Source organism: Nomascus leucogenys, chromosome 21, assembly GCF_006542625.1.
Source record: "Nomascus leucogenys isolate Asia chromosome 21, Asia_NLE_v1, whole genome shotgun sequence".
Lineage (NCBI taxonomy): Eukaryota > Metazoa > Chordata > Mammalia > Primates > Hylobatidae > Nomascus > Nomascus leucogenys.
In genome coordinates, this window is record NC_044401.1 from 51707766 (window position 1) to 51724672 (window position 16907).

The 16907-nt window shown below is 55.3% G+C and overlaps 1 protein-coding gene across 2 annotated transcripts in view; it reads right to left on the reverse strand.

Moving 5' to 3' along the window:
• FBLN2 (fibulin 2) overlaps window positions 1-16305 on the reverse strand; it is a 92254-nt gene extending 75949 nt beyond the window's left edge. For both annotated transcript variants that reach the window (XM_003265009.3, XM_030801798.1), the window contains exon 1: window positions 16224-16305. The gene's annotated coding sequence lies outside the window, so the exon portion shown is untranslated. The remainder of the gene's footprint in view (window positions 1-16223) is intronic.
• Between the last annotated feature and the right edge of the window lie 602 nt (window positions 16306-16907).

Consider the following 16907-nt stretch of genomic DNA (forward strand, 5'->3'; position numbering starts at 1 on the left):
AAATGAGGAAACTGAGGCCCAGACAGAGTAAATGATCTGCCCAAGGCCACATAAGTAGTAAAAGTAGTAAAAGGATTTGAACAGGTCTGTCTGGCCGAGAAAGTAGAGCTAGAGTCCTTTAGTTTGCAGCTATTCATCAAACAGATGCTACCGGCCAGCCCACTGCAAGTGCTGGGATATGGCAGTGAACAAGATGAAAGAAAATCCTACCCGCATGCAGCCAATGTTCTGATGGGGGGAAGAGGAAAGGGCGTTGCGACAGAGACAGACCACATGCTCCTTTGGCAAGAATGGTCAGACGAGGAGGCCTAGGAGGCAACATTTCAGCCGACACCTACTTGGTGATATCATGCAAAAATGTGGTGGCCATGCAACGATCTGGGGAATGGTATCCTAAGCAGCACTAACAGTATGTGCAAAAGCCCTGAGGCAGGAACCAGGCTGACACACTGCAGCCGGCATGCAGGGAATCAGGAAGAGAGTGGTCGCTGGGAAGTGAGCAGCACAAAGAAAAATGATAGAGGTGGGGGAGGGGGACACACACGTCAAGGAAGAAGAGATGCCAAGGAGAGGGCGATCAGTCAGTCACTGAATCTGGGGCCCAGGACCTCAGCAAAACATCTGGTACATTTAGTGGATGTTGTCCCAACAGGATGGCAGGGCCACCACTAGGTCACAGCACACTGGGAATTCAAGAACAAACTGTAGACACCCCTTTCAAGAAATCTGAGACAGATTCCAGTCATAAAGTACAAAACCTGGTAAAATCTAAGCTATATCATTTAGGGACTGCAAATGTAGGAACCAGAACTAGAAAGTCAAGCAGCAGTTGTCACCATCAAAGTCTAGTGGCCAGTAAGGGAAATCGGAGGACCTATGGGGGCAGGCAGTGTCCTCTTGCTTTGCCCAGGTGGTGGTTATCCAAGAATTTCCTCTACCACCCTACACCGACTTTTAGGTACTCTTTTGTGTGTTTGTTTTTTTTTCCCTTCAAAGAGACTTTGTATCTAGCTACTTGGGAGGCTGAGGCGGGAGGATTACTGGAACCCAGGAGTTGGAGGCTGCATTGAGCTATAATCACACCACTGCACTCCAGCCTGGGTGACAGAGCAAAACCCCATATATAAAAGACAGAGAAAGAGGGACTTTTTAAAGAAAATAAAAAAGAACCATTGCAGTAATCCAGAAAAAGGAAACAAAAGCCAGAGAAGGTGTTGGCAAGAGAAACAGAAAGAAGGGGAGTGATTTGAAACTCACAAATTATCAGAGCAAAGTAATCAAGTTGGCTTCAATCTTGAAAACTACAGTTGCCTTCATTTCCTCGTGGGCAAATGTCTTAATAATAGCATGATGTGCAAAAGACCAGAAGCTTGGCTGCGAGGAAAGGACTACCGGGCCAGGAGGATAAGGAGAGGTCTATGGTCCTTTCTGTTGAGCAGGTGAGGCTGATGACACTGGTTGGTGGTGTGAGACCCCAAGGAGGAGCGGGGAGACAGCAGGTCCAGGGCAAGCCCTACACGTGAAGTACAGACCAAGCTGTGGGCCGCAGGTGGGGCTTAGGGTAGCAGGTGCCCCATGCTCCTCACATGCTCACTGGTCACTGGGCCTTCCTTCAACAGGGTGAGCTCATGAGAACCCTGGGAAAAATAATCTTTTAAGTGGAACAGCCAGGGTTGTCTCCCCTCCCTTCCCTCTGCTCCCTAAAAAAAAAGAAATGAATAAAAAGCTCCTTAAATTTTAGGTAAAGCTGACCCTACATACACAATCACTAATCTCATTACCAACATAAGCAGGTGAAAAATTACAAAGATTAATGTCCGTGACTTTTAATCAACCTTTGAGAAAAGAAAATGTTGCTTTTGGCATTGAAGGGAGCTGGTATTTTCCTTCCCCACAAGTTGCTCCTCTGCAAAGAGGAAACACTCCCAGGGTGGGAGCGATGAGAAATGAGGCTGCCCACGGCCAAGGCTGAGATCACCGCCCTCCCCACCTGGCGCTCCACACACCCTCCACCCGACCCTAGAAGGAGGCACACCCATGCCCTCCCTGTGGTGGGGGGAGTCCTAAGATCCCCAGGCATCCTCCACATGGTCTGCCCCTGGACCGAGATCCTGCCTCCAGGGACTGCTCATCACCTCTCATCCCTGCTCCAAACCCTGAATGGTTCTCCATCAGCTCTGGCCCCCTGGAGAATGTGAAAAAAGCTATGGATAATACACACCCAGCTCCACCAAAAAAAGCACATAATGAACCAAGCTCTGCAGTGACGCTGGGTGGTTTCTGACCACCTGGCACATATTCAGCCTCTTTCCAAGAACAGCCCCTAGATTTCATTCTGTGGTCCCATCACCCCACTGGAGCTCCAATCAGCACTTCCCATTCCCCTCGCAACAGTGCCTGACTCAGAGATGGACGCCAGGACAATCAGAGCCTATAAGACCCGCCTCAGGTGAAACACTGGGCAAACAGCTTCTCTCTTTCCTACTGTATTAGACTAAGATGATTTAACATCAAGGGTACCTGAAGCCATCTTGTCATCAAGTGGAGACTATCAGAGGCTGGCACCTGCTCATAAAACACATAAAAGCCAAGAACTCCAAGAAAGAGAAACAGGGTCATAGTGATAGCTGCCCAGCACCTGGATCCGGCCGTGCCTGAAGCTAACTGAAAAGCTGAACTTCACAATGACATGAACCCCTTTTGATTAACCTAACTTGGACCAGGTTTTCTGTCCCTTGCAACCAAGAGCCTTAACAGACATATGGGCACATACCTAAGACTGCTGTGTGAGGGAGTTTCATAGACTCCCTGGAGTCCACTCACAGACCCCTGGCTGAAGTCCTGTGGCCCAAGGATAAAGAAAAAACTCCTAACGGAGACATTCAAAGCCCTTCACCATCTAACTCCACCTAGCTTTCCTAACCCATCCCCCTCTGTTGTCCTCCACACACCCAACTCCTGCTAAACTGGAAAACTCTCTCTGGTTCCCAACCCCTTATCTTTCTCTTATCATTAGCTCAACCTGTGATGCCCTCTCTCCTGAAACTCTCCTAGAACCCTGAACACCCAAATCCCACCCCATGGTTTAAAGCCAAGCCCCGAGGATAGGTTAAGTAGGTAGATGGATGAATGGGTAGGTAGATAGGTGGGAGGGTGGGGTGGATGGGTGGATGGATGGATGGATGGATGGATGGATGGATGGATGGATGGACGAGTGAATGGATGGGTGGCTAAAAAAGTGGGTGGGTGGATGGGTGGGTGAGTGAACGGATGGGTGGGTGGGTGGATGGATGGGTGTGTGGGTATACGGATGGGTGGGTGAGTGGAGAGGGGTAGATTAATTAATCCGTATGGCCCGAGCACAGGGCTGGAACAGAGGATGGGATGAGTTATGAATGTGAGTATCACAAACATTATCCCAGAAGGGCCTTCAGAAACAGAAAAGGCTTCCCTGAAGTCACCTGGCTAGTCACTGGCTAAGTGACTTAAACAACCAAGGTACGTGTCCACCTTTCATACAGAAGCACTTTCACTCCTGCGTCCGCCTTTTAGTCTCACAAAGGGCTGAGATCCTAGACTTGGGTGGCGGGGTGGGGGGAGTGGTGCCAGCAAGAGACAGGCAGAAAGAGACACGGAGAGACAAAGAGACGCAGAGACTGACACAGACAAGGAAAGAGATCCATCAGGGAGACAGAAAGAGAGCAAGACAGAGAGATGGAGAGAAGCACAGACTGAAAGCCAAGCAGACAGCCAGAGACAGACAGCCAGTGGAGACAGGCAGGCGGGGCTGGCCTATGGCAGACCCAGGCTCCCTCGGCCACCACAGCATCTGGAAGGAGGCAGCAGCCAGGGAAGTGGGCAGCCCAGTCTCTCTGCGACTCCCTCAGGCCTTTGCTGTGCCCAATTTATTTGCACGGCCCTGAAATTTAGGAATTTCTCAGGGCTGCCAGTGAGGCAGCCGGTGTACAACCAACAGCGGGGTCTGGCCCAGTCTGTGGTATAACCGTTGGGCTCAAGAGCCTTGGAGGCCCCCAAGGCAGTCAGCCTCTGCTGCCAAAGCCAAGAGAGACAGCCAGCAGGACCAAGCTCTGGACTCCCAGAGATCAGAGCTCAAATTTGAACCTAGCCCTGCCACTAGGCTGCTGGGCACCTCGGAGCATGTGACCCTCTGAGCAGCAATGCTTTCATCTACACAATGGGTCTAATCACAGCAGCCATTTTCCTCTGGGGAAACCCCCTCACAATTCAGGCTACGTGGACTGCTGGATGGCCAATGAGAGGTCTCCCTGCCCCATCCACAGTGACAGGTCAGAGCAGTCACACAACCCAGTCACATGGCCCAGGCTGATGCTCCTGGGAGGGGGCTGCCTTGCTCCAGAGCTTCTGAGCTGAAGGATGAGCCTGGAGCTGCTGGGACACCTGATCACCACACGGCAGAGCCTGCCTGGAAGTATGGAACACGGAGAACAGCAGAGCGAGAGACGGAGACCCGCTCCTGATGGCATCTGCAGAGGCCCTGGATACAGCCATGCCTGAAGCTACATCCTGTACTTTTTTAGTTCCATGACTTTTTTGCTGAAATTGTACTTTCTATCACCTGTAACCAAAATTATCCTGACATTTGTGAAAACAAAGAAAGAAGAACCATCTTCTTGTATTCATGGCTGACTTAACCCCAAAATGTCTGAGTTGCTGGGGTTATGAAATTGTGTCCCTGCAGTAGACTAGACCCCTCCTAGGGCAGCAGGTTGCCTCGCTCAGTCCCCAGGCTCAGGGAATGGCTCCAGACATGCACCTGGGGCCACATCAATGCATGACCCCCTGACCCTCCCCAGCCACAGCTGACTGGCCCAGGGCAGACGTTCTTCCCAGCCTGGGCTGGTCACATCTCCTCCCTGAGCTCTTGAAGTGGAAGTAAAAGAAAGCGCAGACTACCTGCAGGGGAAGAAACAGCAAGTTCTGAAGGTGGGCACATTTCCTGCCATGTGGCGGGCATCATTTCGAGAGAATCAACCAGGCTCACAGAGAAAGGCAGAGACAAAAGAAAGATGGGGCGTGAGGGAGTCCTGGTGGCCGCAACTTGACCCAGGACTGACGGATCACTAGTCCTTCCATGAGGATGTAGTGGGGCCCCTACGTCTCCTGAGTAGCCTCAGACACAGAGAAGCCTGTGCAAAGGGGCCCCTGCTTCCAGCAATGGGCAGGCCAACTTCCGAAGTCATTGTGGGGGACCAAGCCCAGGTCACAGGTGGGCTACAGTATCATGTGCTGATGCCCAACCAGACCCTGGGAACCCCAACGTCTAGGGCCAAGGAGGGGTCACTCCTCCCATCCCATGCACAGGAAGCCATGGCCTCCCCACCACACCCTGCCTTGGGGTCACAGGGTGACCATTCAGGGACCGGCAGCTGGTGTTACAGTGTTTCCATCCTCGGCAGTTCATTAAACCAGTCTTATAGGCTGAACATCTGTGTCCTCCCCACATTCCTATGTGAAAGCCCTGACCCCAGTGAGATGGTATCAGGGGGTGGGGCCCCCCATTAGGTTTAGATGAGGTCACATGGGTGGAGCCCCCATGTGTAGATTAGTGTCCTTACAGAAAGAAAGACCAGAGCTCACTCGTTCTCCCTCCCTCCCTCCCTCCCTCTCTTCCCTTCTCTCTCTCTCTCCCTCCACTGCTCCCCGCCCCCTACCTTGTGAGGACACAGCAAGAAGGCAGCCATGTGCATGCCGGGAAGAAAACTCTCACCAGGAACGAAATCTAGGGCTTAGACTTCCGGCCTCCACAACTGAGAAATAAATGTCCATCTTCAATCTCCTCCCCGACTCATCTGTGACATTTGTTATAGCAGCCGGAACCCACCAGGACAGTCTTAGGGCACGGAGCTGGCGGCACAGAGGACATGGCCACTCCCTGAGAGCCAGACACTTGGTCTCAGAGAAGACATTTCTGCTAGAGGGCTGGGGCCTCCTCCATCAACCCCAGCCTAGCACGAAACACGCCAAGGAGGCCCCAGGAGATGTGAGGTATGTGACGCCCCCACCACAGGGGCCTTTCCGGGCAGGGATAGAGATGACTGTGCAGGGACAGCTGATTTCAGGGACAAGCACCAACGCTCGGTGAGGAAACGTCCCCACGAATCCCTCTGAACCAATCTGGCTATTGGAGACCGTCTCTGGGCAGCACGGGTGTGCCTCCCACACCTCTCAGACGCTTGCCAACCATTCTTTTTAAGAACCAGGGCGCTGGGCACAGTGGCTCACGCCTGTAATCCCAGCACTTTGGGAGGCCGAGGCGGGCGGATCACGAGATCAGGAGATCGAGACCATCCTGGCTAACACGGTGAAACTCCATCTCTACTAAAAACACAAAAAAATTAGCCAGGCGTGGTGCCGGGTGCCTGTAGTCCCAGCTACTCAGAAGGCTGAGGCAGGAGAATGGCGTGAACCCGGGAGGCGGAGCTTGCAGTGAGCCGAGATGGCGCCACTGCACTCCAGCCTGGGCGACAGAGAGAGACTCCATCTAAAAAAATAAATAAATAAAAATGAAAATAAATAAATAAAAACCAGGCAACACTAGCTCAGGCTCAAGGCTATGGTAGAGAATACAAGGTGGCTAGGATGCTAAGCCCTGTATTTTTAGTGCTATATTTATTTTTATGGGTATTGCTGGTTTAGGGCAAGTGATCCTGATTTCTATCTACAGTTGTGATCAAAGGTTTCCTTTAAAAGTAAGTATAAGCAGCCAGGCGCAATGGCTCATGCCTGTAATCCCAGCAGTTGGGGAGACCAAGACGGGTGGATCACCTGAGGTCAAGAGTTTGGGACCAGCCTGGCCAACATGGTGAAACCCCGTCTCTACTGAAAATACAAAAGTAACCCGGTGTGGTGGCGCACACCTGTAGTCCCAGCTACTTGGGAGGCTGAGGCAGGAAAATCACTGGAACCTGGAGGCAGAGGTTGCAGTGAGCTGGAATCGCACGACTGCACTCCAGCCTGGGCGACAGAGTGAGATTCAGTATTAAAAAAAAAAAAAAAAAGTAAGTATAAGCAAAACGGGGAAGGGCTTTTTTTTTAAAACAACATTAGGTTATTAAGTATGATGTCAAGGAGAGGAGGTAGGAGGATGCAGCCGAAAACACGGTGGTGAAGCTCAACCCCACTCTGTCAGAAAGGAAGCTGACACCCTCTGGCTTATTCCCCAAGAAAGTACACAGGTCCCCATATAAGCCCTCTGCCGCTACCAGCCCCATAATCAGACAACAGCCATTAGGGCCCCTGGGACGCCCATGGGCCAAAGCGGTGAAATTAATTTGTTTCCACAGCCTTGCAAGGGAACAGAGATGAGGGAGGGCACTGAGGTGCTTAGCCAACACCAAAAACCATGAGGACAGTGAGTGTCTCTGCTCCAAGGACTAGGAAGTTATCTAAGAAACCACAGTGATGAGCAGGATCTTCAGAGACAGACAAGAGACAGAGAGAAAGAGAGAAGGTGTGTGTGGGCACGCACATGCATGCTTGTCAATGTTTTTTGACGATGTGTTTTCATTTTGAGGAGACTCTAAGAAGAACAGAACTTTCTGGATCACCTAAAAGCTCAACTGGGGATCAAGGTCGGGGCTGGGAATTCAGGGCCAGGATGGGGGTCCCAAACTAAGGAGGGAAGAACTCTGGGAGGCTTATCAAGCACTGGGGTGCCCCGATCACAAGCCCAAGGGCTGGCCCCAACACAGATGATGGTGTCTCCATGGCCAGAAGACAGAAGCCACAGGGGACATGGGTGGCTGCACTCAGCCACACTCAAGAACCAGCTACGGCCAGCAGCACTGTCCGCCTCCCCAGAGCGGGCCTGGGGCTCTCCATTCATCCTTCAGCCTTCATACCAACCCTACTGGGGGCCCCTACCACCAGGCCCATTTTCTGGACGGAGAAGCTGAGGCTAGGAGACAACTCCCTCATGACGCAGGCTCCAGGGGCTCAGGCCCAGGCAGCGCTCAACGCCCACGGTGCTCCCCATGCGCCTGGCTGGGCCTCATCACACTTCACAGCCCTCCTCCTATTTCAGGCTCTTCCTGGGCAATAATGTCAGCATAGCCAGGGGGGTGCCCCCGATTCACAGATGAGCAACCAGAGGCCCGACAAGGTGTGAGACCTGGGACCGGCAGGGTCTGCCTGAGCACATGGGTGCTCCCCTCCACATCCCTGGCCCGGCACAGGTGGGTGGCACCACTTCCTCCCCAGCACACAGACCTAGGCGGGACACACTGGCTGCCTACAATACAGCCCCTCTCAGGAAAGCCGGGCTCCCCGCCCTCGAGGAAGGAAATAACCTTTCCCCAAACCAGCACTTGCTTTGCAACAATCTCCATATATGAGGAGAGAGAGAGGCATTTCTGCAACGTTTCCAAATTCCAATAACTGAAGACAATGGCACAAAATGACGCACAGCTTGACCCACGAGGGGCCCTGGGAAAGGACATGCCCAGAGGAGGTAAGTTTGTAGTGTGGGCGTGCAGTGGTGCCCTGTATGCGAGGGCAGCTCGCCAGGCAGGACCTGGAGGTGGACGGAGCTGGCTCCCGTCCCAGCTCTTCCTCCTCAGTCGCTATGTGACTGCAGGCAAGCACACCTCCCCCGCACCTCAGTTTCCTGGCCCTGTCACTCTCACAGGCCTCCTACCTGCCGCCTTGTCCTCTCCGGGCCCGCCCCTACACCTGGGCTGCAGAGGGACCCTTCAACCTCACAGTCTGGCAGCGCCTCCTCTGCTCAGAACGCCCTGAGGCTGCCTGTTGCTTGCTCACAGACCAGGACTGGAGGGCCTCCATTTTCAGGGTCTAGTTGGCCTCACCAGCCTTACTTCCCACTATTCCTCCAAGCCCCACTCTGAAAGAAGCCAGGCTTTCTCCTGTCCCCAGGTGTCCCTCACCCCTCTACCTTCATATCACAGTGCCTGCACCACCTCCAGGAAGCCCTCCCTGACTACCCAGGCTCAGCTTGATGCCTCCCCAGTTCCCATGACTTCAGCGTTCTCCTCCAGGACGGCCCCGACAAAGCATTTCAGAACAACCCATGCAGGCGCCCCTGGGGATGACCTTGGAAGGGGCCCTGTGTTCCGCTCCTCTGTGCACCAGCCCCTGGCACAGCGTCGGCCCACACCAGAGGCTACTGCCAGCACTGTGGGGTGATGAAGAGAATCCAAGGCCCTGGGCACACTCCCTGGCAAAGGGTTTCATAGAGCTGCTAAAGCAGGAACACCAACTCCAGGGAGCCCCGCCCTGGCCGCCCCCACATGACACCCAGTCATGGCTCCCGGCCCTCCTGAGGTGAAGCCACAAACCCACTGCTCCCCACCACCCCATAATGCCTGGCTGGAGGCACAGCCCTGTGGTCCCCTCTGCCCCTGTAGCATACAGGAGCAGCACCTCTGTCTGGTCTATTGGGAAGGTAGACCTCTGCAGCCCCAGCATTCAGAAGGAGCCCTGGAGGCACAGCTGCCTGCAGCCACACGGACACCTGCACCGCCCACACTCGGGGACCTGGGGAAGGAAACTGGATGACAGAGGGCTGCTAAGGACCAGAAGCCATGCATGGTGTTTCTGTCCACCACGGGGCAGGACGGCCGGCCTCACCCTGGCCTCCCCTTTCACTCACTCCACTTCCAATCCGTCAAGAAATCCTGGCAGCCCCACCTGCAAAGTCAGTCCAAATCTGACCACTCTCACCTCCAATGCTGCCACTGCCCTAATCCCAGCCCCAAATTCTCTCACCTGGACGCTGCTGCATGGATCCCCACGGCTGCCCTCCAGCCTGCTCCCTGCTAGCAGCAGTGTGGGGGAAGGGACCTTTAGGATCTCAATTAGACCCCACCCCTCCCCAAACCAGAATCCACCAGCAGCTCCTCATCACACCCAATCACCTGCACCTGCTGTATCCTCAGTCCTAATGTCCCTCCCCTCAGCAACATCCAAGGCTGGGTCCTGACCCCCACTGACACTTTACCTAAAACAGCCCCAATTCTAGTCCCTGTCCTGGACCAGTGTCTCCGCCCCTCCTCACACACAGGGTCAGCAAGGACACTAACTATAGTGTGCATCAGTGTGTTTCTCATCTGAGTCTCCCTGCAGGAGCGAGCTCTGTGGGGGTTGTCTTGGTCACTGCTTTACTCCAGCCCTCAGAACAGTCCCCAGCACCCAGCAGGTGGTCAATAAACACCTGCAGAATAAAGGAACGTGTGCTCTCATTTCCTCCTTTTTTTTTTTTTTTTTTTTTTGAGACAGAGTCTTGCTCTGTCACCAGGCTGGAGTGGAGTGGCATCAACTCAGCTCACTGCAACCTCCACCTCCTGGGTTCAAGCGATTCTCCTGCCTCAGCCTCCCAAGTAGCTGGGACTACAGGTGTGTGCCACCACACCCAGCTAATTTTTGTATTTTTAGTAGAGATGGGGTTTCACCACGTTGGCCAGGATGGTCTCCATCTCTTGATCTCGTGATCTGCCCGCCTCGGTCTCCCAAAGTGCTGGGATTACAGGTGTGAGCCACCGTGCCCAGCCCCTCCTTTTTTTTTTTTTTTAAGACAGGATCTTGTCCTGTCTTTCAGGCTGGAGTGCAGTAGTGTGATCACAGCTCACTGCAGCCTCAAACTCCTGGGCTCAAGTGATCCTCCAGCCTCAGCCTCCCAAGTAGTTGGGACTACAGGCGCACACCAGCCAGCTAATTTTCTATTTCTTGTAGAGATGAGGTCTCACTTTGTTACTCAGGCTGATCTTGAACTCTTGGCCTCAAGCGATCCTCCTGCATTGGCCTCCCAAAGGGCTAGGATTGCAGACGTGAGCCACCAAGCCCAGCCTCACTTCCTCTTTTCCTCTTTCCAACCACCCTGAGAGCTAGGGAGTTTGACACCCACTTCACAGAGGAGGAACCTGAGACCTGAGATGTGACATACTGGCCCCAAGGAACACAGCATGTGAGTAGCCGAGCTGGATTGGAGCCTTGCAGAATGCCAGAAAGGGACTTCCCTGCACCTGGCTGCTCCCTGCCCAGGAGCTGGGCCTGCTCCCCGCCCCCCGGGGCCCGGACCTGTCACCAAACCCTGGGACAGTGGGGCAGACTGAGAAAACAGGCTCTGGACAGAATGTTAAATGCAGTGATGTCCCCGCAGAAAGAGCCTGCAGTCTGCTCCACAGAAGGAAACACCCACAGGAAGAGAGGTGAAGGCAAGGCGGGAGGGAGAATGGGTGGGGTTTTTTCTTTTGTCCACTGGCTAAACTGCAAAAAATGACTTCGGTAACATATAATTTTAATCACAATGGAAACTTCATATATCACACCAGGAAGAAGTCTGTTTAACAAGGTCAGTAACACGGGGAATTTAAAACCATCTTAAACATTTTCACTTAAAACTCACAAATGAACATTCAACCACCAACTGCTTTTTAATTTCATGTAATGTGAACAGGCAATACAGTGACACAGCCCAAAAACCAGAAAATATAACAGGTCACGAGGTGGGAAGTCTCACCTCCCCTTGCACCCTTGTCCCCCCACCCCCAGGTGACCACAGTTAACTACGGAAACTAGCTCCTGATTTGCTGATGCACATACAATCGGATGTGAATTTATATCCCTATTTTACACAAGAGGTGGCACACTTTACACACCAGTCAACACCTTGCTTTCTTCTCGTAACAAATCTTAAAGATCTTTCCATCGAGAGCATCATTTTTCGCAGCTGCATAATATTCCCTGTGAGGATGAGCCATCATCTGTTGAAGTGGCATGCATCACCCAGGACCTCAGCATCTATGGACAGGCTGACCTCCCCCACCTGCCTGTAGCTTCTCAAGGTGAGGCCTGTCCCCAGCACAGGGCCTGGCACAGGGGAGCAGGCAGCTTAGCAGTCCTGCCAACATCTCTCCACAGAGGCACCTGCAATCCCAGCACTTTGGGAGGCTGAGGCAGGTGGATCACGAGGTCAGGAGACCGAGACCATCCTGGCTAACACGGTGAAACTCTGTCTCTACTAAAAATACAAAAAATTAGCCAGGCATGGTGGTGGGTGTCAGTAATCCCAGCTACTCGGGAGGCTGAGGCAGGAGAATCGCTTGAACTCGGGAGGTGGATCTTGTAGTGAGCCAAGATTGCGCCATTGCACTCCAGCCTGGGCAACAGACCCAGACTCTGTCTTAAAAAAAAAAAATCTCTCCACAGAGGCACAAAGCCTCTTGACCTTGCAGCTAGGGAGGGAGTCTTAGAATGAAAATTGGACCTCATTGCGCCCTGGTTCAAAACTTTCCAGCAGCTTTCCAACTCCCTGCCTGCCTCGTCTACCCCATTCTCCCCTCCGTCACCCACTCTAGCCTCCTCTCTTTCTTTGTCCCTAGCATGCCAATCAGGCTCCACCTCAGGTCTTTTGCACAAGCTGTCCCCTCCTTCCCCCCTTGCTCAGCTCAGAAATCCCCTCCTCAAAGGCACCCTCCCTGCCCACCTAGATGCCGCTGCCCGGCAGGCCTTACCTCCTTGACAGCATCTAACCCGTCTAAATACAGCTCCAATCATTCAACTGACCCCACTTCACCACTCCAACTAGAATATAAGCTGTATGGGAGCCATGACAGTGTCTGCGTTGTCCTCTGTGAGCCCCCTACCCAGACCATGCCTGGCCCAGAATGGGCAAGTGACTCCCCACTTAGCCCAGGAGAGCCAGGCCCCCAGCTGCAGCTCCTGCCTCACAAAGGACCAGGGAGAACACAGTGCCCAGAAGCCTGTCCCAGGTTGGAACTGCAACTCAGGGAAAGGCTTTCAGATGGTGGAGGCCCCTGAGTTCAGGAAGCCAGAGAGGTGGCCCACACCCAACTGCCTCCTGCAGAGCAGTCTCAGAATCCCACCCCCCACGGCCCCACAGCAGGACCGTGAGCACTGAAAACCATCAGAAGCGTTCACTTTACAGAATGGAAGACTGAGGCCCAGCAGAGGGAGGGCCAGACTCAGGAGTACAACACAGCCACACACAGACTAGCCCTGGCCCCAGGCCCTCCATGTCACCTCACACGTCCAGGCCCAGCGCCTCTCCCCCAGCAGGACAGAAATAAAAAAGCTAGGGTCAGCCTCTCCAGGAGATATAAGGAAGAAGCCAGGGCTGCTTCCCCCACCCCAAGTCCCACGTGCCACGCACAGGCCTGGTCTTCATTCAGGCAGCAAACTTCCAGGAGGCCACATATAACGAAGCCCTTAGTTTACATGAATTCAGCCACATACAGATGGCAGGCAGAGAGCAGAGGGCCACAGGAATTGGGATAGAACAATGCAGCAACTGCCCCACCTCATGCCGCCCACCCAGCCACCCAGGGGAACATGAGCTGGGAAGGGGAGCTGACCCCCACCTAACGCTGGCCCCGAGTCCCTCAGTCCCATGTGGGATCTCAGGTGCCTAGGCCAACCAGGGGTTTAAGGAAACGATGCTCACACCCACGGCTCCTAAATGCAAAGCAAACACTGCATGCGGCGTTCAACAGGACACTTCATGATGGTCCCAAGACCTCCTGGACTCATCCAGGACTCAGTGGCCTCCACGTGGTGGCGATGGGGTCACAGTGAATGTGACCATCAAGACCCAAGTAGGAATCCTGGGCTGGGTTTTACAGCAGACGAAAAGTGTCAAAGGTCATGTAAGTGGCTGTGCAATCTTCACCCTAGGCCCGAATTTGCTGCAGAGAACACAGTTTCACTCACCATCAGCATGCCCCAAGCATTTATGAAGCACCTATTGCGTGTCAGGTGTGGATGGGCTCAGGGCACTCCCTCTACGGCCAAGGAGACCAAGTCCTCCCACTAGTGGCTCAATGAGAGGGGCAAAGAGCTTTGCTTTGGAGGGAGAAGATCCTGGGCTGAACCCCAGCTTTCCCCCTTGCCTGCTGGGAGGCCCTTTCTCAACCTCCCCTTCCCCATCTCTTAAATAGGTGCAAAAGTTCCACCCTGCAGGAGGGGTGGCGGGATCTGGGAAGAAAAGCGATGAACAAAGCCTGCCTCGGAGAATGCTGTCTGGCATGAGCTCTTGCTTCATGGGGTCCCCACACCACCGTCCCCCACAGCCTAGCAGGAAGTGTCTGCCACCATCACAAAGATGCCCTGTGGCCCAGGGCCCTGGGCGCCACTCATTGCTTCAGTGACTAAGGCCTTGAAGGGTAAGAGGCCCACCCAGGGCTTCCTCAGCCACGCATGGAGGACCAGCCTGGGCCTATGCTTGAGGCGGGCAATGGAGCAAAATCAGCCCAATGCACGCAGCAGCCACAGCCGCACAAAGGCCATGCAGGCCAGGCAGGAGCTGAGAAGGCATAAGAGGGCCAGCCAGGTGGGGACGCGGACCAAACAGCGCCCCTGCCCCATCCCCTGGGTTGGGGGCGGGCAGCACCAGCCAGGGGATGCAGATCCTGAACTACCAGACCTTGTGATTTTTCAAGAGAAGACGGAAATCCGGACTTTTACGTGAAAACTGCCAATTTGTAAATACTGGCAGCTAATTAATTTTTTAAAATAATAATAACATGGTGAGAGCCAAACAAAACATGCAGGGCCAGCCACAGCCGGGGTTGGCAGGTTTGTGCCTCCGGAATAAGATTCTTTGACTTCATCCCCTGCTCACCCCCATCACACAGCTCAGCTGCAGGAGGGGAGGGCGGGAAGTCAAGGGTGCACCCCAGGGGAGTAGCTCCCCCTCCCTCTCTTCCTCCTGCTGGGGAGCCTTCACCCCATTTTGCATATGGGGAAGTTAAGGCCCAGAGCCCCTATCAGCCACAAACGCACACCGGCTCCCAATCCATGCCAGGCCAAGGGCACAGTTCTCAGCTGCTACCCAATTCATCAGGGCTCCCTCTGGGAGGGCCCGGACCAGCACCTCAGGGGCATCAGGGTAGACACAAGCACCCAAACCATCCTGTTTGACTTCCCTTTTTCTCTTTTTGGCCTGTCAGGGGACGCCTCCTGGCTCAAGCCTGCTTGGGACTGGCCCAAGTGGTCACTGCAAAGCTGATATGGGCAACTCCTTGTAGCAGCAAAAAAGGGAGGGAGGGCACCCCTATTTAGGAAACTGGAGCAGAGGAAGGGAGAGAGGATGCAGGGAGGTGAGGAGTCAGGCCCAGCCTGAGGCTGAGCCACCCCATGCTCCCCACAGCCACCCAGGTCCCATGCATGGTAAGCAGCCTCCGTCAGGAGCAACCACCTCCCTCCTCCAAAATCGGCTCCCCACCCCCTAGGACAGGGGAGGACTGCCCATGGAGTGCCAGGGGGGCTGGGACTGTGAATTCGTGGGGGTCTGTAACTCGTATGTGAGACTCACAGTGTGTGTGGCACTCCCAGTGTTTGTGATTCCAGGTATGAGGAGCACACACATGTGAGAGACACATGTGTAATACATATGATGGAGATATGCATGTGATAGCTACCCCTGTGTGGCGGACGTGTGTGCGTGTCAGAGGGCAGTAAGGGCACATGTGTTTATCAGAGACACAACTGTCTGCTAGAGAGGCATGTCTCGCAGGGGTGCCAGTGTGCAAGGCACGTGTGTGTGGAGCTTTGTGTGCTAAGGGGACGTGAGATGAGTGTGAGAGATTCTGACCTGGGGGAGCTGGGGGGGTGAGCATGGGGCTGGGAGAGGGAGGATGTGGTGACAGGGAGGGTGGGTGCGCCAATGCAGAGCGCGCAGAAACTTCTGCTGGTGCGAGTGCGTGTGTGGCGGTGAGTGTGACTTGGGGGTGATGGAGGGGGTAGTGTTAGACCAGGGACTCCAGTCTTCTTTCCCCGAGGGTGTTGACCTGGCCCTCTGGACTGGAGGGGCGGCGGGGTCCTGCGGTCGGGGTGGGGGTGGGCAGTGGTACAAGAGGAGATGACTGGTGGGAGCTGGCCCGGAGAGGGGGGAGAAGTGAGACCCAGAGCGGAGGAAGCTGCGGACTTGGGGTGGGGGAACCCGCCCGCGGACCCCCGGCCTCCACCCCACGCCGGCCTCTGAGCCCGCATCTGTACACTGGGTCGTGGCGCTCGCGGGCCGTCCCCGCGCTGGGACCGGGAGAACGAGACCCGGTCGGACCGGCGGCGCGGGTGGAGGCGCGGGCAGCCCGCGAGGCGCGTCCGAGGGTCAGCCGAGCCGTCGGTGAGTCCGAGCTCCCCCGAGTCCTGAGCTGCGAGGCGCGGACCGACGGGGATGAGTCCGGGCGAGAGGGGCCGCGTGCACTCACCGCGAGGCGCTGCGCTCGGCGTCCGTCCGTCCGTCCGCCCGGCCGTCGGCGCGTCGAGAGCCCGGGCGGCCCCCGGCTGTGTGCGCGCGGGGCGGGGCGGAGGCGCGAGGGGCGGGACCAGCCGGCCCCCGGCCCCCTCCCCTGACTCCGCCTCCGCCTCCGGGGCGGGGTCTCGGCCGCCCGCCGGGGAGGGGGCCGTGACGGCGCCGCTCGTTCAGAGTCCAGACTCACAGACCCGGCTCCTAGAGGCCGCCCGGCGCGCTCGCTGCGGAGCCCGCACCCTCCCTGCGCCCAGCCTAACCTCTGAGTGCCAGACCTGGCACTGCTGCCCACAGGGCAGGGCTAGGGATTGGGGTCCGGTCGCCTCAGCCAGCTTGAGCCTGAGTGATCACCCCTGGAAGATGGGCCCAGCAGCCTTAGGCACATTGTGAGGGCCTGAGGGGCCCAGGTGCAAAACTGCCCAGAGGCCAGGCCCTGCCTCCCACCCGGCTTGCTTCCTACCCTGGGGGCCTGCCTGCAGCCCCACTGCTGCTGCACGTCCCTGGGCAGACGGTACTGAGCCCCCAGCTTTGGGACAGGCTCAGTTTGTCCTTTTCCTTAGCCCAGCTCTGATGCCTGTGACCACTGTGTGACCCCCGGGGTGTCTCTTCCCCCAGCCCACACTGATCCCTTTCTGGGTCTCTT